This window comes from Sminthopsis crassicaudata, chromosome 5, assembly GCF_048593235.1.
Source record: "Sminthopsis crassicaudata isolate SCR6 chromosome 5, ASM4859323v1, whole genome shotgun sequence".
In the NCBI taxonomy this organism is placed as follows: Eukaryota; Metazoa; Chordata; class Mammalia; order Dasyuromorphia; family Dasyuridae; genus Sminthopsis; species Sminthopsis crassicaudata.
The window spans coordinates 56,297,570-56,319,660 of NC_133621.1; the positions used below are offsets into that span (position 1 = coordinate 56,297,570).

Genomic DNA, 22,091 nt, shown 5'->3' on the forward strand with positions numbered 1-22,091 from the left:
CAGTTTCCTCTGTAGAGCAGGAAGAGAGATATTGACAATAGCTATCCTTCAAACAGGCTGCAAAGAGCAGAAAGCTGTGGAAGTGGTCTGGGAAAAGCTCCCCACTAAAAGTGTCTCTGCCCTGAGTAGCACAGGCCTAACTGTGGAGCTTCCCTGCTAGAAGCCCTGCAGTTTGGATTAGAGACTACCCTGGGCTAGAAGCATAGCAGCAAAAGTAACTGCCCTAGGCAGGACCTTGCAGTTGGGAGTAGCAGTTGCCTTGGGAAGATCCCTGTACCATACAGGAAGTGTCTCAGCCCTGGAGAGGGCAATTGCACTGTGAAAGTTCTGTTGCCCCTGGCCCATCCCCTCCCCATGCAGGTTAGAGGCTTCCCTGCCTGGGACCCCCTGCCTGTCAGATTTGTGACTGCCCCGGACAAAATCCCTGTTCTCCAGAATGCAGCTGCACACGTGTGCTGTGATCTGTGCTGAGTCACTCACATCTGGTTTTGGGTGCTTATAGCCAGATCCAGTTAGATTCTGGTGTTATTTTGGAGTACACTCAACCTTTGGCTGTAATTCCTCTGTTGCTCTACTGCTTTGCAACCAAAGCAGAGCAGCCAGCCTGTGGTAGAGTCCTCCTTGTAAATTTTCCAGCCACACAGACCAACCCACCCAGGTGCACTCACTAGACTAGCCTCTCCTTCTATCTCCCTGCTTAAGGTGGTCTGCTCCCTCCACTCAGGATAAACCTTTTCTGGCGATCATACAGATTTTTTTGGATGGTTAGTTGTTGTACTTCCAATCTTTGGGAATTTTACTAGTCAAGCACTATTTTGGAAGCTGAATTTGGTAATTAGTAATGAGGTATGGGAGGAGTTTAGAATATCACATGTGTCTTCTCCACCCTCTTGGCTCTGCCCCTCAAGATGTATGCTTTTTCTCTATGTTTTGAATAATTGTAAATGCAGTTTATTAATCGTAGGTGGGAATCAAGGGAAAAGGTTAGAAAACAAAAAAAAATGAAAAAGGAATTTCTTGAATGTAAATTCGGTAAAATGTCAAATGTATTTATAAAAAGAAAAAATGCAATCACTTTTTAACTTTGGATATCATGAGAATCATTTTGCTTTTCAATTAGTAAAACTTGACTGTGTGAGAAACCAGAATCCAGAGTTTCAAAGCCAAAGAAAGAGGATAGAATAAGTGGTGGTTACAGTCAATAAACATTGATTATCTACTCTGCACCAAGCTCCATAACAAGCACTGGGTGTATAAAAAGGCTCAAGGTGGGTTCTGGCCTGAAGGAGCTTCCATTCTAAGGAGGTGACTCCATACAAACAACTCTGTTCAAATAATGGGGTTACCACAAAAATTGGAAGGCAGGAAAGTGTCTCTTGGGCTTCCTCCAAGTATGAAATATAGGAGGGCATGTTGACTAGGGAAAAGTTGTCTTCCAAAGGCCAGTTATCACTATGGGTACGTCATACTCCCTGTGCTATTGCTCTCTTTCCCACACACAGTCACTTTCTTGATTCCTTCCCGTTTGCTCATATGCTGCCTTCTTCATTCACAGACTTTGTCCAGGATCAACACAAGAGCCTATTGGGGAAAGCAAAATCGCTGATTTTCCGAGGTCCCCCTCACGGAATGCAAGGGCTGGACTTTGAGGGCCAAAAGCACGGCATTCCTGGAAGGCCAAAAATGGAGGCAAAGGACGTTGGGGGCCCATCCTGGGTGAGGAGTTCTTTTTACACCACTCCTAACAATACCATTCTATTTCCTTCAATCGTTATGGAACCATTACTTCCTGTTACCCCTGAATGTCTCCGAAAAGCCACCCCAGCTTATCCTGGCCAAGCCGTCAATGCTGTTCCAAAGAGAACATTCAAAATCCATTTGGCCACAGAATGCCAAACATTGTCTGAGACTGGGCTTGAACGTTCATCTGTGTGGTCCCAGGGAGAATCTTCTGCAGCCAAAGAAGCGGCCCCTAAATGTGACAACAAAAAGATCAGTCGTTTTTGGAAGACCACAGCCAAAGTATCCCCGACACTTCTGAGTGAATCAAAGCTATGTCCCAGAGACCTATCTGGACCTTCCTTGAATTTGGCCCAGGGAGAAGGTCCACCAACCCATGCAGCCACCCCAAAATGTGGCATGCAGAAATTCAGTTCTCTTTGGAGGAAAACAGCCAAAGTTTTCCCGGCACTGCTGAGTGAATTGGAGACATCTTCCAGAGATCTCGATGATCCCTCCTTCAATTGGGCTCAGGGCGAAGGTCCACCACCCCAAGCAGCCAGCCCAGTACGGGCCATCAAAGTAGTCAGAACTCTAGGAAAGAGGAGCACCAAATCATCCCCAGGCCTGCCGACTGTAGCAAATACATTCTCCAGTATACTCTCTTCCCAGGGGCCCCAGGGAGAAATTCCTCAAGCCGAAGAAGGCATAAGAGCTTGTGCCATTAAAGGAGTCAGTGAACTTCGGAAGAGGATGGACAAGGTTTCCCCAGCACTGCCCAATGTGTCCAAGACACCACACAAAGTTGTGTCTAATCCCTGTGATGTTTGGCTCCAGGATGAAGATCTTCCACTGCAAGAAGCCCTCCAAGTGAAAGGTTTCAGTGCTCCTCGGAACAGGAAGACGACCACTGTAAACCCTCGCCCACCCATTGGATCCAAGACATTCCCCACAGTTGTGTCTGACAGGTCCTCTAATTGGCCACAGGGGGAAGCTGCTTCAGGCCAGGAAGCCACCCCGTTCTGTGGCATCAAAGTAATTATAACTGGGATAAAAAAGTGCACAGAAGGATCCCCAGGTCTGCCAAGTTTGTCCAAGGCATTGCGTGAAATTATCTTCCAATCTTCCTGTAACTGGACCCAGGAAGAAAATGCTGGGACTCAAATTGCTACTCCAGCATGTCCTCCCCAAACCAGTGGCCCCTGGGAGGGGTCGGTCGAAGTCCAGCTAACCTCGTCCCCCCGGTCTCAACCTTCGCCGAGCCTGGTCACCAAGAACTCTGAGCAAAGGCCCCAGGAGATAGGCTGTGGAAAACATAGTGCATTTGGGGCCTTTTTAGAAAATTTACAGATTGGTGGATTAACAGAAGCTCATCGAGCTCTCCTGATTTCTCCCCGAAAAAGAAACAAATCTGCAAATGAGCAAAAATAAAGACATTAATATTAGAGTTGGGATAGCACAGATGGGTCCTTCACACATAAGTCTGAAAGCTGTAAAAAAAAAAAAAGAAAAAAAAAGCCATGGAGGTAGGGATGAAGCCCGGTAAAGTGGCAACACCGCCAGGCTAAATCCACAGAAACAAGTGGGCACTCCTGGCCAATCTAAAAGTGGTTGTATCCTCAGCAGGAAGCACAGAGACTTTCATCTCTAAGACTTTCTTTTCAAGTTGAGGACTGAGTCCTGGAAGCCTGAGTGAAGCTGGGCTGACTTTGATGGCAGGAGGGGCAGCTGTGCCACTGTAAGCCTTAGGATATTGTCCTGGAGTGGAGCAACCAGGCCCCCATGGGGACAGATGCAGAGGCCTGGGACGATGTGGGCAGCTGCTCCTTGCATGTGAAGGGAGCTTTTGCTTTGGGCTTCCTGTTTAAAGCGTTTGCCTTTCCTGGACAGAGTCTTTGGGGTGCGTGCTCAGAGAGTGACATTGAAGGGGAGCTTAAGGAACTTTCCCCACACACATCAATTAGAGCAACTTCACACTCATTCCTATTTTTAAAAATGCACCTGCAAAGAACCCCCCACCATTGAAACATGCTATTGGAACAGGGAAGATCAGAGATTTCATTTTTAGAGGATGTAAAAAAATATTTTGCCCCAAAGAATAACGTGTAATGGTTGCATACGCAAAGAAAATATGGAGTACTGAAAAAAGAATGTAAAAATCAAAAGAAATTGAGAAAAAATTATCTCAAAAAAATCCTTCTAAGAAAAACCATAAGCTTATGAAACAAGGAAAACAAACTTCTAAAGGAGGAATGGAGTATCCAGATGAAAATAAGGTTTTGATAAATGAATATTTGAAATGGGAAGCCATAGAAGTGTGGTATAACCAAGAAATTACAAGATTGGAAAAATTGAAAACAAATTGAACAAAGTGAAATAAAACTTAAAAGACAGATCTTCAGGAAAGATGAGAATAGACAATTGAAGAGATGAACTACCTGGACATTTTGACCAAAAAAAGAGCAGTCCTGATCTCATCTCCTGGAAGTGTTTCAACCTAAAAGGGGCAAGTTACTGACCTGGGCTAGTGGGGTGCGGACTGAGGAGGGGCAATGGGTGACATATAAGCGACACCAGAGAGGATGGGTGTGCTGAGTGGCAGAATCAGGGATCCGGTGATTCCAGCTTTGCCAAATCAGTGGGATCTCATTATTTGCTGTCTTGAGGAAACAACTCTGATGATTAGATGAAAAATGCAAGGATCAAATGTGACTAAAATAGAATCAACAAACTGAAGTTACTGTGGGGGTTGCTAAGAACCCCACTCAGAGGAAGACTGAGGAGATAGACAAACCTATCATAAATGTGACTCCTGATTTTGGAGGGGGAGGAGCCAAGATGGCGGAGAAGAAACACACGACTCTGTGAACGTCCTTACTCCCTCACAACCAATTAGACAAATCAGCCTCAGAAGTAGCACTGGACTGATAGATACCACAAGGACTGGAAGCACGACTTACCAGCTGAAGAGAATCTGGATTTTCAACAGAAAAGGTCAGTCCCCAGGGGAGGAAGAAGAGAGGCCAGCAAAGATGGCTGGGTGCTAGCATACTGTGCCTATCGCGCTGGGAAGGGCTCTGGGATCAGAGAAGCCACTGAGATAAAGGAATCTGGCACAGGCTGTTAGCTCTTCTCTGCTTATAATATAGCAGTTCAGAAGAGAAATCTAAAATACTTTAAAAATTCAGATAGATTAGATTTTCCAGGACCCTGGGGGTGACTCAGTAGATCTAGGCACCAGGGGGTGTGGCCTCAGCTCCCACCTGAGAATAGTTAAGAGTTTGACAAGTGGGTGGATATGGCCCAAGGCAACACACACTGCCTAGCTTAGCTGGAGGAAGTGGAACTCAGCTCCAGGAAGTCCCAGAGAAGCGGAACCTTTGAACCACGGACCACGGTTTCTGGCGACACTTCCAGTTTGAGCGCAGGGGCTTTTCACCTCACCTGCTGCAGACATCCACGCCCCACCGGGACGCATAGGCTAGGCTTTGTGCCATATTTACTGTTCAATCTCAACCTCAGCAAGCCACTAAAACACAGCGCCCTCAGGGCACAGCAGTGCTAGTCACCTGTGAGGCACTTCAAGGGAGGGGGTGGGGAACTCTCTCCCAGAGCTCTATCTTAGCTCAGGTGCAAGAGCTGCTGCATCCATCCAGTCTGGTAGGAAGCTGGTAAAGAAGTAAATAAATAATTTCCTACCCCAGGGACAGACCCCAAAAGATTTTGTAAATATGAACAAAAAAGCCAGAAAAACTATAGATTCCTTCTACACAGAGAAAGAGCGGGTATCCAACCCCGAGGAAGTTAACAGCAGAGAGTCAGCAGACAACAACCTAAAGGGGAACGATTCCTAACCCCCATCACATAACTCTCTCTTAGAAGAGACTATTAAAAAGTTAAGAGAGTTTGAGGAAAAATGGGGAAAGGATAGGGAAGCTATGATAGAGAATAACAACGTCCTGAAATTGGAGTTGGAAAAAATAAAAAATTCACAGGAGATGCAGGGAAACAAAATTTGTGAATTAGAAAAGGTTAAAAAATCACAGGAAAGTATGATTTCTGAATTGGAAAAGATAAAAATGTCTCAAGAAAATAGAATTTCTGAATTGGAAAAAGAAAATAATTCTCAAAAAAAATTAGGGAAATGGAAAAAATTCCATAGAGCAAAATAATTCATTTAAAAACGAAATTGGGCATTTACAAAAAGAACTAAAAACTGTGAAAGAGGAAAATAACTCCATAAAAGTCAGGATGGAACAAATAGAAATGAATGATTCACATAGAACTCAAGAATCAGTCAAACAAAACAAAAAAAAAATGAGAAGCTGGAGAACAACTTCAAATACTTACTGGGAAAATCTATAGACCTGGAAAATAGATCTAGGAGAGATAATCTGCGGATCATTGGACTTCCAGAGAACTATGACCAAAAAAAGAGCCTAGATTCTATTTTACAGGAAATTATCAAAGAGAACTGACCAGAGATAATAGAAACAGAAGGGAAAGTAGATGTGGAAAGAATTCATTAAACTCCTTCTGAAAAAGACCCTACAAAAAGAACACCACAGAATCTTGTGGCTAAGCTGCAGAATTACCACACAAAGGAGAAAATCCTGCAAGCAGCTAGAAAAAAACAATTTAAATACCAAGGTGTCACAATAAGGGTCACACAAGATCTGGCTGCCTCCACATTAAAAGATAGAAGGGCCTGGAACCTGATATTCCGTAAGGCAAAAGATCAAGGACTGCAACCAAGAATGAACTACCCAGCTAAGTTTAGCATCTTTTTCCATGGAAGAAGATGGTCATTCAATGAAATAGAGGAATTCTATATGTTTCTAAGAAAAAAACCAGACTTAAACAAAAAAATTGATCTACATCCACAAGACTGAAGAGAAACAGAAAAAGGTACACAGAACCCTTGAGAACTGTAACCCTGTTGTGGGTATATAAAAAGTACTCAAGGATAATTTGATTTTACTAATATAAAAGAAAAAAAGGGGGGTGTAGTAAAGGGAAGGAGGTTGTTGCAGAAAAAGGGGAAGGAATGATAAAAAGAGGGAAACTACATCCCAGGAAGAGGCATAGAAAATACACCATATCTGAGGGAATTTAGTGAGGGGGAGAATCATTGTGTGAATCTTACTCTCATCAGGAGAGGCTCAAAGAGTAAATAATTAACATATTTGTTTTTCAGAGAATTTTCTCTCACCTCATTAAAAGGGGGGAGAGGAAAAGGGAAAAGGAAAAGGAGAATAAGTGAAGGGACTTGGAGGGAGGGGGGAGGGATACTAAAAAAAAAAAAAAAAAGAGGGTTGTGCGTCATAAGGGGGGTCTGTAAATTAAATATCGGGGACGGGGATAAGGGGGGTCAAGGGAAAAAGCATAATCTGGGGATAATATGATGGCAGGAAATACAGAATTAGTAATTTTAACTGTAAATGTGAATGGGATGAACGCTCCCATCAAATGGAGACGGATAGCAGATTGGATCAAAAATCAGAACCCTACAATATGTTGTGTGCAGGAAACACACTTAAAGCAGGGAGATACATACAGAGTAAAGATAAAAGGTTGGAACAGAGCCTATTATGCTTCAGGTAAAGCCAAGAAAGCAGGGGTAGCTATCCTTATCTCAGATCAAGCAAAAGCAGAAGTAGATCTAGTTAAAAAAGATAAGGAAGGAAACTATATCCTGGTGAAAGGTACCATAAATAATGAAGCCATATCAATACTAAACATATATGCACCAAGTGGTATAGCATCTAACTTTGTAAAGAAAAAGGTAAGAGAATTGCAAGAAGAAATAGACAGTAAAACTATAATAGTGGGAGATCTTAACCTTGCACTCTCAGATTTAGACAAATCAAACCACAAAACAAACAAGAAATTAAAAAATTAAATAGAACATTAGAAAAAGTAGGTATGATACACCTTTGGAGAAAACTGAATGGCAATACAAAGGAATATACTTTCTTCTCAGCAGTTCATGGATCCTATACAAAAATAGACCATATATTAGGACATAAAGATTTCAAAATTAAATGTAGGAAGGCAGAAATAATAAATGCCTTCTTCTCAGATCACAATGCAATAAAAGCTACATTCAGTAAAAATTTAGGGGTAAATAGACCAAAAAGTAATTGGAAAAAGAATAATCTCATCTTTAAGAATGATTGGGTGAAACAGCAAATTATAGAAACAATAATTTCACCCAAGATAATGACAATGATGAAACACCATACGAAAATCTTTGGGATGCAGCTGAAGCAGTAATAAGGGGAAATTTTATATCTTTAGAGGCTTATTTGAAGAAAACAGGGAAAGAGAAGATTAACGAATTGGGGCTTACAACATAAAAGGCTAGAAAAAGACCAAATTATAAACCCCCAACCAAAAATTAAACTTAAAATACAAAAATCAAAAGGAGAAATCAATAATATTGAAAGTAAAAAAAACTATTGAATTAATAAATAAAACCTAGAGTTGATTTTATGAAAAAGCCAATAAAAGAGATAAACCTTTGGTAAATTTGATCAGAAAAAAGAAAGAGGAAAATCAAATTGTTAGTCTTATAAATGAAAAGGGGGATATTTCCACCAGTGAAGAGGAAATTAGAGAAATAATTAGGAGTTACTTTGCCCAACTTTATGCCAATAAATTTGATAACTTAATCGAAATAGATGACTTCCTCCAAAAATATAGGCTCCCTAGATTAACAGAGGAGGAGATAAATTGCTTAAATAGTCCCATTTCAGAATAAGAAATAGAACAAGCTATTAATCAACTCGCCAGTAAAAAATCCCCAGGACCAGATGGATTTACATATGAATTCTACAAACATTTAAAGAACAATTAGCCCCAATGTTATATAAATTATTTGAAAAAATAGGGGACGAAGGAGTCCTACCAAACTCCTTTTATGACACATGGTACTGATACCTAAACCAGGTAGATAGAAAACTGAGTAAGAAAATTATAGACCAATCTCCTTAATGAATGTTGATGCTAAAATCTTAAATAAGATATTAGCAAAAAGACTTCAGAAAATCATCTCCAGGATAATACACTATGATCAAGTAGGATTTATTCCAGGAATGCAGGGCTGGTTTAATATTAGGAAAACTATTAATATAATTGACCATATTAATAATCAAATTAAAAAGAACTATATGATCATCTCAATAGATGTAGAAAAAGCATTTGACAAAATCCTACATCCATTCCTACTAAAAACTCTTGAGAGTATAGAAATATATGGACGATTCCTTAGAATAATCAGGAGCATATATTTAAGACAGTCAGTAAGCATAAAGTGCAATTGAAATAAACTGCAACCTTTCCCAGTAAGATCAAGACTGAAACAAGGCTGCCCACTATCACCATTACTATTCAATATAGTACTAGAAACGCTACCCTCGGCAATAAGAGCCGAGAAAGAGATTCAAGGAATTAGAGTAGGAAATGAGGAAATCAAACTATCACTTTCTGCAGATGACATGATGGTATACCAAGAGAACCCCAAAGACTCTGCTAAAAAGCTATTAGAAATAATTCAAAATTTCATCAAAGTGGCAGGATACAAAATAAATCCACAAAAATCCTCAGCATTTTTATATATCACTAACAAAATGCAACAGCAAGAGATACAAAGAGAAATTCCATTCTAAACAAATGTTGAGAGTATAAAGTATTTGGGAATCCATCTACCAAAGAAAAGTCAGGAATTATATGAGAAAAATTACAAAACACTTGCCACAAAAATAAAGTCAGATTGAAATAATTAGAAAGACATTCAGTGCTTTTGGATAGGCTGAGCGAAAATAATAAAGATGACAATACTCCCCAAACTAATCTATTTATTTAGTGCTATACCAATCAGACTCCCAAGAAACTATTTCAATGACCTAGAAAAAATAACAAAATTCATATGGAAAAATAAAAGGTCGAGAATTGCAAGGGAACTAATGAAAAAAAAAAAAAAACTCAGAGGAAGGTGGTCTAAGTGTACCTGATCTAAAGCTATATTATATAGCAGCAGTCACCAAAACCATTTGGTATTGGCTAAGAAATAGACCGGTAGATCAGTGGAACAGATTAGATACAAAGGACAAAAAAGGGTACATGTATAGCAATCTAATCTTTGACAAACCTAAAGATACCAACAGTAGGGATAAAAATTCATTATTTGGAAAAAACTGTTGGGAAAACTGGAAATTAATATGGCAGAAATTAGATATGGATCCACACTTAACACCATATACCAAGATAAGATCAAAATGGGTCCATGATTTAGGCATAAAGAGGGAGATAATAAATAGATTAGAGGAAGAGACTTGTGGAGGAGGAAGGAATTTATGACCAGAGGAGAACTAGAGATCATTAATGATCACAAAATAGAAGATTTTAATTACATCAAACTAAAAAGTTTCTGTACAAATAATACTAATGCAAACAAGATTAGAAGGGAAGTAACAAATTGGGAAAATATTTTTAAAAGCAAAGGTTCTGACAAAGGTCTCATTTCCAAAATATATAGAGAACTGACCCTAATTTATAAGAAACCGACCCATTCTCCAATTGATAAATGGGAAAAGGATATGAACAGACAATTCTCAGATGAAGAAATTGAAACTATATCCACTCATATGAAAGAGTGTTCAAATCACTACTGATCAGAGAAATGCAAATTAAGACAACTCTGAGATACCACTACACACCTGTCAGATTGGGTAAGATGACAGGAACAAATAATAATGAATGTTGGAGGGGATGTGGGGAAACTGGGACACTAAATCATTGCTGGTGGAGTTGTGAAAGAATCCAGCCATTCTTTAGAGCAATTTGGAACTATGCCCAAAAAGCTATCAAACTGTGCATACCCTTTGACCCAGCAGTGCTACTACTGGGCTTATATCCCAAAGAAATACTAAAGAGCGGAAAGAGACATATATGTGCCAAAATGTTTGTGGCAGCTCTTTTTGTTGTAGCTAGAAACTGGAAGATGAATGGATGTCCATCAGTTGGAGAATGGTTGGGTAAATTATGGTATATGAAGGTTATGGAATATTATTGCTCTTTAAGAAATGACCAGCAGGAGGAATACAGAGAGGCCTGGAGAGACTTACATCAACTGATGCTGAGTGAAATGAGCAGAACCAGAAGATCATTGTACACTTCAACAACAATACTGTATGAGGATGTATTCTGATGGAAGTGGAAATCTTCAACATAAAGAAGATCCAACTCACTTCCAGTTGATCAATGATGGACAGAGGTAGCTACACCCAGAAAAGAAACACTGGGAAGTGAATGTAAATTATTTGCACTAATATCTTTCTGCCCAGGTTACATGTACCTTCGGAATCTAATGCTTATTGTGCAATAAGAAAATGGTATTTACACACATGTATCTAGGTTATATTGTAACACATGTAAAATGTATGGGATTGCCTGTCATCGGGGGGAGGGAATAGAGGGAGGGGGAGATAATTTGGAAAAATGAATACAAGTGATAATATTATAAATATATATGTATATATATATATACATATATATATATATATATATATATAAAATAAAAATTATTAAAATAAAAAAAATAAATGTGACTCCTCCTGACAGCTTTTCCTAGAAGAGGTTGCAAAGAACACTTTTCTGCCACTTCCTGCTTTTGTTTTTTTGTAGACAAACCCTTAGTAAACCTGATTAAAAAAAGGAAAGAGAAAAAGCAAATTGATAGTCTTGAAAATGAAAAGGGTGAACTCACCACTAATGAAGAGGAAATTAGAACAATAGTTAGGAGCTACTTTGCTCAACTTTATGCCGATAAATTCGATAACTTAAATGAAATGGAAGAATACCTTCAAAAATATAGCTTGCCCAGATTAACAGAGGAAGAAGTAAGTAGTCTAAATAGTAGCATCTCAGAAAAAGAAATAGACCAAGCTATTAACCAACTTCCTAAGAAAAAGTCCCCAGGACCAGATGGATTTACAGGTGAATTCTACCAAACATTTAAAGAACAACTAACTCCAATGCTATGTAAACTATTTGAAAAAATAGGGATTGAAGGAGTCCTACCAAATTCCTTCTATGACACAGACATGGTACTGATACCTAAACCAGGTTGATCGAAAACTGAGAAAGAAAACTATAGACCAATTTCCTTAATGAATATTGATGCTAAAATCTTAAATAAGATATTAGCAAATAGACTTCAGAAAATCATCCCCAGGATAATACACTATGACCAAGTGGGATAATTTCCAGGAATGCAGGGCTGGTTTAATATTAGGAAAACTATTAGTATAATTGACCATATTAATAATCAAATTAATAAAAACCATATGATCATCTCAATAGATGCAGAAAAGGCATTTGATAAAATCCAACATCCATTCCTACTAAAAACGCTTGAGAGTATAGGAATAAATGGACTATTCCTTAAAACAATAAGGAGCATATATTTAAAACCTTCAGTAAACATCATATGTAATGGTGATAAACTAGAACCTTTCCCTGTAAGATCAGGAGTGAAACAAGGTTGCCCACTATCACCATTACTATTCAATATAGTACTAGAAACTCTAGCCTTGGCAATAAGAGCCGAGAAAGAGATCCAAGGAATTAGAGTAGGAAATGAAGAAATCAAATTGTCACTTTTCGCAGATGACATGATGGTATACTTAGAGAACCCCAAAGACTCTGCTAAAAAGCTATTAGAAATAATTCAGAATTTTAGCAAAGTCGCAGGATACAAAATAAATCCACATAAATCCTCAGCATTTTTATACATTACCAACACAATCCAACAGCAAGAGATACAAAGAGAAATTCCATTCAAAATAACAGTCGATAGTATCAAATATTTGGGAATATATCTACCAAAGGAGAGTCAGGAATTATATGAGCAAAATTACAAAACACTTGCCACAAAAATAAAGTCAGATTTAAATAATTGGAAAGACATTCAATGTTCTTGGATAGGCCGAGCGAATATAATAAAGATGACAATACTCCCCAAACTAATCTATTTATTTAGTGCTATACCAATCAGACTCCCAAGAAACTATTTTAATGACCTAGAAAAAATAACAACAAAATTCATATGGAAGAATAAAAGGTCGAGAATTGCAAGGGAACTAATGAAAAAAAAAGTCAGAGGAAGGTGGTCTAAGTGTACCTGATTTAAAGCTATATTATAAAGCAACAGTCACCAAAACCATTTGGTATTGGCTAAGAAATAGACTAGTTGATCAGTGGCATAGGTTAGGTTCACAGGACAAGATAGTGAATAAAAATAGCAATCTAATCTTTGACAAACCCAAAGATCCCAAATTTTGGGATAAGAATTCATTATTTGACAAAAACTGCTGGGAAAACTGGAAATTAGTATGGCAGAAACTAGGCATGGACCCACATTTAACACCATATACTAAGATTAGATCAAAATGGGTCCAAGATTTAGGCATAAAGAACGAAATCATAAATAAATTGGAGGAACATGGGATGGTTTACCTCTCAGACTTGTGGAGGAGGAAGGAATTTGTGTCCAAGGGAGAACTAGAGACCATTATTGATCACAAAATAGGACATTTTGATTACACCAAATTAAAAAGTTTCTGCACAAACAAAACTAATGCAAACAAGATTAGAAGGGAAGTAACAAATTGGGAAAAAAATTTTACAATTAAAGGTTCTGATAAAGGCCTCATCTCCAAAATATACAGAGAATTGACTTTAATTTATAAGAAATCAAGCCATTCTCCATTTGATAAATGGTCAAAGGATATGAACAGACAATTTTCAGATGATGAAATTAAAACTATTTCCACTCATATGAAAGAGTGTTCCAAATCACTATTGATCAGAGAAATGCAAATTAAGACAACTCTGAGGTATCATTACACACCTGTCAGATTGGCTAAGATGACAGGAACAAATAACGATGAATGTTGGAGGGGCTGTGGGAAAACTGGGACACTGATGCATTGTTGGTGGAGTTGTGAAAGAATCCAACCATTCTGGAGAGCAATCTGGAATTATGCCCAAAAAGTTATCAAAATGTGCATACCCTTTGACCCAGCCATACTACTACTGGCCTTATACCCCAAGGAACTACTAGAGAAGGGAAAGGGTCCTGTATGTGCCAAAATGTTTGTGGCAGCCCTTTTCATAGTGGCTAGAAGCTGGAAGATGAATGGATGTCCATCAATTGGAGAATGGTTGGGCAAACTATGGTATATGAATGTTATGGAATATTATTGTTCTATAAGAAATGACCAACAGGAGAAATACAGAGAGGCTTGGAGAGACTTACATCAACAGATGCTGAGTGAAACGAGCAGAACCAGAAGATCATTATACACTTCAACAATGATACTGTACGAGGATGTATGCTGATGGAAGTGGATTTCTTCAACATAGAGAAGAGCTAATCCGATTCCAATTGATTAATGATGGACAGAACCAGCTACATCCAGAAAAGGAACACTGGGAAATGAATGTAAACTGTTATTTTTACCTTCTGAATCCAATTCTTCCTGTGCAACAAAAAATTCGGTTTTTTAAACTTTCAATATTAATTTTTCTTTTTTTTTTAGAATTTGAAATATAGTATTTGATTGAGGGTTTTTAATTTGGGCTTTTTTTTGAGTGTTTTAAGTTGCTAGCCCAATTCATTGATCTTCTCTTTACCTATGTTATTTCAAGTAAGCTTATAGACATGTAACATTTTCCCTCATTTCTGCTTTGGCTACATCCCACAAATTTTGGTTATGATTTCTCATTTTTGTCATTTTCTTGGATCAAATTGTGTTAATAATTTGCTGTTTCACCCAATCATTCTTTAAGATGAGGCTATTTTGTTTCTAATTACTTTTTGATCGATTTATCCCTAGCTTTTTTTGGATGAAGATTTTATTGCATCATTACTGAACAGAATTCATTTACTATTTCTGCCTTCCTGCCTTTAATTTTGAGGTCTTTATGTCCTAATAAAGCAGCAATTTTTATATAGGTTCCATGAACTGCTGAGAAGTAATTATATACCTTTCTGTCTCCATTCAGTTTTCTCCAAAGGTCCTTATTGTGCCCCCCAACTATCAGATTTTTTTTCTGGTTGCTTTGAATATTTTTCCTTAGTCTGATAGTTCTGAAATGTAAATTCCTTGGAGTTTTTGTTGTAGGGTCGGTTGCTGAGGGTGTTTGAGGGATTCTTTCAATGCTCATTTTACCTTCTATTACATATGGGCAGTTCTTTTTGATTTACTGTAAATGTATATCTAGGCTTTTTATTTCACCATAATGTTCAGGAAGTCCAATAATCCTCAGATTACCTCTCCTAGACCTATTTTCCCAGTCTTTTGTTTTACAAAGTAGATATTTGCCATTTATTTTTATTTATTTATTTTTTTTTGTTTTACTTGACTGATTCTTGATGTCTTAATGAATCATTGATTTCTATTTGTTCAGTTTTGATTTTTAATGAGTTATGTTTGTCATTAGCTTTTTTTTTCACTTTTTTATATGTTCAATTGAGTATTTAAATGAATTGATTTGATCAATGGAATTATTTTCAATTTCACTCTTTTTTTTTTTTTTTTTTAACCCAGTTATTTTATTTTTCCAATTCACAAATCCTACTTTCTTGGGAGTCCTTTTTCTTGTTGAATTCACAAATCCTACTTTCCTGGCAGTGCTTTACCTTTTCCTATTCACATTTCAGTAAGTTGCTTTTATCCCCAAATTATCAATTTTTCCTTAAGTGAGTTATATGGCTTTTCTGTACTATCTTACATAGCTTCTCTTTCCTTTCCCCATTTTTCTTGCAGCTGTCTTTTAAGATTTTTTATAATTCCTTCTAGGACAGCCTTGTATTATGGATACCAGGTTACATTCTTCTTTAGCTTTTTGCCTGAAGATTGTCTGCTATTTGTCTCCTTTGGGTTGAAAACCCATTCTCTTTTTGTATAGAAGCCATTAATGGTCCCTTTATTTATATATTTGTTCATTCACTTTTAAAGCCCTTATGGTCTTCCTTCAGGGCAAAGAGCTTCCCAGCTTTCTCTGCAGAGCAGGGAGAGATATATTGACAGTACCTATCCTGCAAATGGGCTACAAAGAGTATCAAGCTGCAGAAGGGCTATGGAAGAAGTTCCCCACTTGAAGTGTCTCTGCCATGGGTAACAGAGGCCGAGTTATGGAGCTGCCTTGTGAAGGAAGGGCCTTGCAGGGAGGATTAAGGACTACCCTGAGGCTAGAGGCAGAGCAGCAAAAGTCATTGCCCTAGGCAGGATCCTGTAGTTGGGATTAGCAACAACCTCGGGAAGATCCATGCACCAGGCTGGAAGTTTCTCAGCCCTGGGGAGGGCATTTGCACTGGGGAAGTTCTGGTACCCCAGGCCCAACCCTTCCTTGTTCAGGTTAGATAGTACCCTGGGCTGAGACCCCCTTCCTGGCAGATTTGTGACTGCTTTAGGAAAATTCCTATTCTACAGAATGCAGCTACACAGCTGTGCTGTGGTCTGTGGTGAGTCATATCTAGTTTGGGGTGTGTGTAGCCAGATCTTGTTAGATTCTGGTGTTTTTTTATAGTACAAACTGCCTTTTTCTCTGCTGCTCTAATGCTTTGCTACCAAAGCAGAGCAGCCAGCCTGTGGTAGAGTCCTTCTTGTAAATTTTCCAGTGATAAAGACCAACCCACCCTGGTAAACTCAATAGACTAGCATCACCTTCTATCTCCCTATTTAAGCTGGCCTGCTCCTCCACTCAGGATAAACCTTTTCTGGCAATCTTACAGATAATCTTTGGCTGGTAAATTATTGCACTTCTAATCTTTGTGAATTTTATCAGTCAAGCATTATTTTTGCTGCTGAATTTGGTAATTAGTAATGATGGTATGGGAGGAGTTTAGAATGTTGCATGTGTCTTCTCCACCATCTTGGCTCCGCCCCCCAAGAACTAAATTTTTTGTCAAATTTTATGGAAATGTTTTGAAAAATTGTAAATATACTTTCTTAATAGTGCTTGGGAATAAAGGAAAGAATCTAGGAAGCAAAAAATTAAAAAAAAAACATCTGAAAAAGGATATTTCTTGAATTTAAATTGGGTAAAACATCAAATGTATCTATAAAAAGAAAACAATGCATTCTCTTTTTAACTTTGGAGATCATGAGAATAATTTGACTTTTTAATTAGTAAAACTTGACTATGTGAGAAACCAGAATGCAGAGAGTTTGAAAGCCAAAGAAAGAGGGAAGAATAAGTGGTGGCTACAGTCAATAAACATTGATTATCTACTGTGCACCAAGCTTCATAGTAAGCACTGGGTGTATATGAAAGCTCAAGGTGGGTTCTGGCCTGAGAGAGATTCCAGTCTAAGGAGGTGGCTCCATACAAACAACTCTGTTCAAATAATGGGGTTACCACAAAAATTGGAAGGCAGGAAAGTGTCTCTTGGGCTTCCTCCAAATATAAAATGAAGGAGGACATGTTGACTAGGGAACAGTTGTCCTCCAAAGGCCAGTTATCAATATTGGTAGGTCATTATCCCTGTACCATTGCTCTCTTTCCCTCCTACAGTCTCTTGCCTGATTCCTTCCCATTTGCTCATATGGTGCTTTCTTCTTTCACAGACTTGGTCCAGGAGTAGCACAAGAACCCATTCGAGAAGGCAAAGCTGGTGATTTTCCAAAGTCCACCTCAACAAATTGCAACCTCTTTAAAGAGAAGCAATGCTCAAGCTGTGGCCCTTTAGGGCCAGGATGATGGCATTCTTGGCAGACCAAAAATGGAGGCAGAGGACATTGGGGGCCCATCCTGGGTGAGGAGCCATCTTGCACCATTCCAACAATATCCTGGCATTTCCTTCAATCATGATGCAACCATTACCCGCTGTTTCCCCTGAAAGTCACCCAAAAGCCACCCTGGCCTCTCCTGGCCAAGCAGTCAATGCTGCTGTGAAGAGGACATCAAAAGTCCATTCCAAGCTGGGCATAGATTACAAGACTTCCTCTGAGACTAGGCTTGAACCCTCCTCTGTGTGGCCCCAGGGAGAAGCTTCTGCAGCCAAAGAAGCCACCACAAAATGTGCCATTAAAAGGTTCAGTGCTCTTTGGAAGAAGACCGCCAAAATATCTCATACAGTGCTCAATGAATCCAAGCCATCTCCCAGAGATCTCTCTGAACCCTCCTTTAATTGGGTGCAGGGAGGTGGTCCATCAAACTAAGCAGCCAGCCCAGTTAGTGCCATCAAACCATTGAGGACTCCATGGAAGAGGAGAACCTAAGTATCCCCAGCCCTGCCCACTGAGTCCAAGAGAACCTTCCTTCAATTGGGCCCAGGGAGGCGCTTTTGCAGCCCAAGAAGCCAGTCTTGTTAGTGCCACCAAAGGAGTCAGTGCTTTATGGAAGAGGACCAGCAAAATATGCCAGGTGCTACTGGCCTACTGAGTGGGCCAAATACATTCCACAAACCTCTTCCTTGGCCCCCGGGAGAAAGTCCTTGACTCAAAGATGCCATCCGAGGCTCTGCCATCAAAGGAGTGAGTACACTTCAGAAGAGGATGGCCAAGGTTTCCCCAGCACTGCCCAATGTGTCCAAGACACCCCACACTGTTGTCTCCAAACCATCTGACAATTGGCCTCAGGATGAAGGTCCTCCACTCCAAGAAGCTCTCCAAGTCCGTGCCTTTAAAGGAGTCAGTGTTCCTCAGAAGAAGAACACCAATGTATACCGAGTCCCATCCACTGGATCCAATTCATTCCCCAAAGTTGTCTCTGACAGCTCCTCTAATTGGCCCCAGCGGGAAAGCTTCTGTAGGCCAAGAAGCCACCCCGGTCTGTAGCATTAAAGTAGTCATTACCCATATAAAGAGGAGCACAGAAGTATCTCCAGGCCCGCCAACTGAATCTAAGAAATTCTGTGAAATTCTGTTAGAATCTTCCTGTAACTGTCCCCAGGAAGAAAGTGCTGGAACTCAACAAGCTCCCCCAGCATGTACTATCCAATCCAGTGGGCCCTGGAAGAGGACTGTCAAAGTCCAGGCAGCCTCGTCTCCCCAGTCTGAATCTTCAGCGAGGATGGTCACCGAGAACACTGACCAAAGGCCCCAGGAAATAGGCAGTGGACCACAAAGTGTGTTTTGGGCCTTTTGAGAAGATTTAGACATTAGTGGATTGAAGGAAGCTTATGGAGCTCTCCTGATTTCTCCCAGAAAAAGGAACATATTTGCAAATGAGAGAGGGAATAAAGACATAAAGACATTAATATCAGCCTTGGGAGTAGCACAGGGTGGTCCTTCACACATAAGCCCAAAAGCTGTAAAAAAAAAAAAAAAAAAAAAAAAAGCCATGAGCTGTGGATGAAGCTCACTAAAGTGGCAACAGCTCCAGGCTAAATACACAGAAACAACAAGTAGGGACTCCTGGCCACTCTAGGAGTGGTTGGATCCTCAGAGGAATCATAGACACTTTCATCTCTCAGACTTTTTTTTTCAAGTTGAGGACAGAGTCCTGGAGGCTTGAATGAAGCTGGGTTGACTAGGATGGCAGACGGGGCAGCTGTGCTACTGAAGCCTGAGGGCATGGTCCTGGCAAGGAGGAACCAGCTCCACTGGGTGAAGAGGCAGGGGACTGGGAAGCTGTGGGCAGCTGTTACTTGCATGTGAAAGGAACTCTTGCTTTGGGCTTCATGTTCTATGAGTTTGCATTTCCTGGTCAGACTCTTTGGGGTTCAACAAAAATCATACCTTCATGAAACAAGGAAAACAAACTTGCAAAGGAGGAAAGGTGTCTCAAGATGAAAATAAGCCTTTGAAAAATGAATATTGGCAATGGGAATGTAAAAATCGAAAACAAAGTGAACAAAGTGAAACATAACTTAGAGGCAGATCTGCAGTACAGATTAGGAATAGACAATTGAAGAGACAGATTACCGGACATTTTTACCAAAAAGAGAACCTTAACACAATAACGCAGAAATAATTTGGCGATATTATTTGTGGAATAATAAGACATGAGGGAAAAATATCCAAAGAGGAAAATAACATCCCATAATACCAAGTCAAGGAAATTCATTGGTGGGATTTAAATGCGAACGATAATTGGAATTTACCAAGACACATCAGCAGCTCTAGTTAAAGACTGGAAAGAGATCTACTAAGTGCTGATTCTGAGAGGGGAGGGTGGAGATAGCATGAGGAGAAAGGAGAAAAATGGATGAGAGAGCATGCAGCAACACCAACTTAGAGAAGACAGAAGAGAAAGGTGTAGTTAAAAGGGGAGAGAGGCAAAGGAGAGAAAGAAGAGAAGAAAGGGAGAGCTTACACTAGAATGTTTGCATAAAGTATATTTAAAATTTTATTTTTATCTTGAAATGAGTATTTTTTTTCTTTCTTTCTTTTTTTTTTTTAATGGATGTCATCACTTTATTTTATTTTTTTTCTTTTTTTTTTATTATTATATATATATTTTATAATATTATCCCTTGTATTCATTTTTCCAAATTGCCCCCCCTCCCTCTATTCCCTCCCCCCGACGACAGGCAATACCATACATTTTACATGTGTTACAATATAGTCTAAGTACAATACATGTGTGTGAATATCATTTTCTTGTTGCACAATAAACATTAGAATCCGAAGGTACATGCAACCTGGGCAGACAGATATTAGTGCTAACAATTTACATTCGCTTCCCAGTGTTCCTTCTCTGGGTATAGTTATTTCTGTCCATCATTGATCAACTGGAAGTGAGTTGGATCTTCTTTATGTTGAAGATTTCCACTTCCATCAGAATACATCCTCATACAGTATTGTTGTTGAAGTGTACAGCGATCTTCTGGTTCTGCTCATTTCACTCAGCATCAGTTGACCTAAGTCTCTCCAGGCCTCTCTGTATTCCTCCTGCTGGTCATTTCTTACAGAGCAATAATATTCCATAACCTTCATATACCACAATTTACCCAACCATTCTCCAACTGATGGACATCCATTCATCTTCCAGTTTCTAGCTACAACAAAAAGAGCTGCCACAAACATTTTGGCAAATATATGTCTCTTTCCGCTCTTTAGTATTTCTTTGGGATATAATCCCAGTAGTAGCGCTGCTGGGTCAAAGGGTATGCACAGTTTGATAACTTTTTGGGCATAATTCCAGATTGCTCTCCAGAATGGCTGGATTCTTTCACAACTCCACCAGCAATGTATCAGTGTCCCAATTTCCCCACATCCCCTCCAACATTTGTCATTATTTGTTCCTGTCATCTTAGCCAATCTGACAGGTGTGTAGTGGTATCTCAGAGTGGTCTTAATTTGCATTTCTCTGATCAGTAGTGATTTGGAACACTCTTTCATGTGAGTGGATATAGTTTTAATTTCTTCCTCTGAGAATTGTCTGTTCATATCCTTTGACCATTTATCAATTGGAGAATGGTTCGGTTTCTTATAAATTATGGTCAGTTCTCTATATATTTTGGAAATGAGACCTTTGTCAGAACCTTTGTTTTTAAAAATATTTTCCCAATTTGTTACTTCCCTTCTAATCTTGTTTGCATTAGTATTATTTGTACAGAAACTTTTTAGTTTGATGTAATCAAAATCTTCTATTTTGTGATCAATAATGATCTCTAGTTCTCCTCTGGTCATAAATTCCTTCCTCCTCCACAAGTCTGAGAGGTAGATTATCCTCTGTTCCTCTAATCTATTTATTATCTCCCTCTTTATGCCTAAATCATGGACCCATTTTGATCTTATCTTGGTATATGGTGTTAAGTGTGGATCCATATCTAATTTCTGCCATACTAATTTCCAGTTTTCCCAACAGTTTTTTCCGAATAATGAATTTTTATCCCTAATGTTGGAATCTTTGGGTTTGTCAAAGATTAGATTGCTATAGATGTACCCTTTTTTGTCCTTTGTATCTAATCTGTTCCACTGATCTACCGGTCTATTTCTTAGCCAATACCAAATGGTTTTGGTGACTGCTGCTATATAATATAGCTTTAGATCTGGTACACTTAGACCACCTTCCTCTGACTTTTTTTTCATTAGTTCCCTTGCAATTCTTGACCTTTTATTCTTCCATATGAATTTTGTTGTTATTTTTTCTAGGTCATTAAAATAGTTTCTTGGGAGTCTGATTGGTATAGCACTAAATAAATAGATTAGTTTGGGGAGTATTGTCATCTTTCTTATTTTCGCTCGGCCTATCCAAGAGCACTGAATGTCTTTCCAATTATTTAAATCTGATTTTATTTTTGTGGCAAGTGTTTTGTAATTTTTCTCATATAATTCCTGACTTTTCTTTGGTAGATGGATTCCCAAATATTTTATACTCTCAACATTTGTTTGGAATGGAATTTCTCTTTG

The 22,091-nt window shown here is 39.0% G+C and overlaps 1 long non-coding RNA gene across 1 annotated transcript; it reads right to left on the reverse strand.

The window, feature by feature from the left end:
- Positions 1-1,031: 1,031 nt before the first annotated feature.
- LOC141543743 (uncharacterized) lies at positions 1,032-18,636 on the reverse strand. Its single transcript, XR_012482506.1, has 2 exons — positions 18,199-18,636; positions 1,032-1,972 (listed from the first exon to the last, which is right to left on the reverse strand). It is a non-coding gene; the product is annotated as an uncharacterized LOC141543743 (long non-coding RNA).
- Between the last annotated feature and the right edge of the window lie 3,455 nt (positions 18,637-22,091).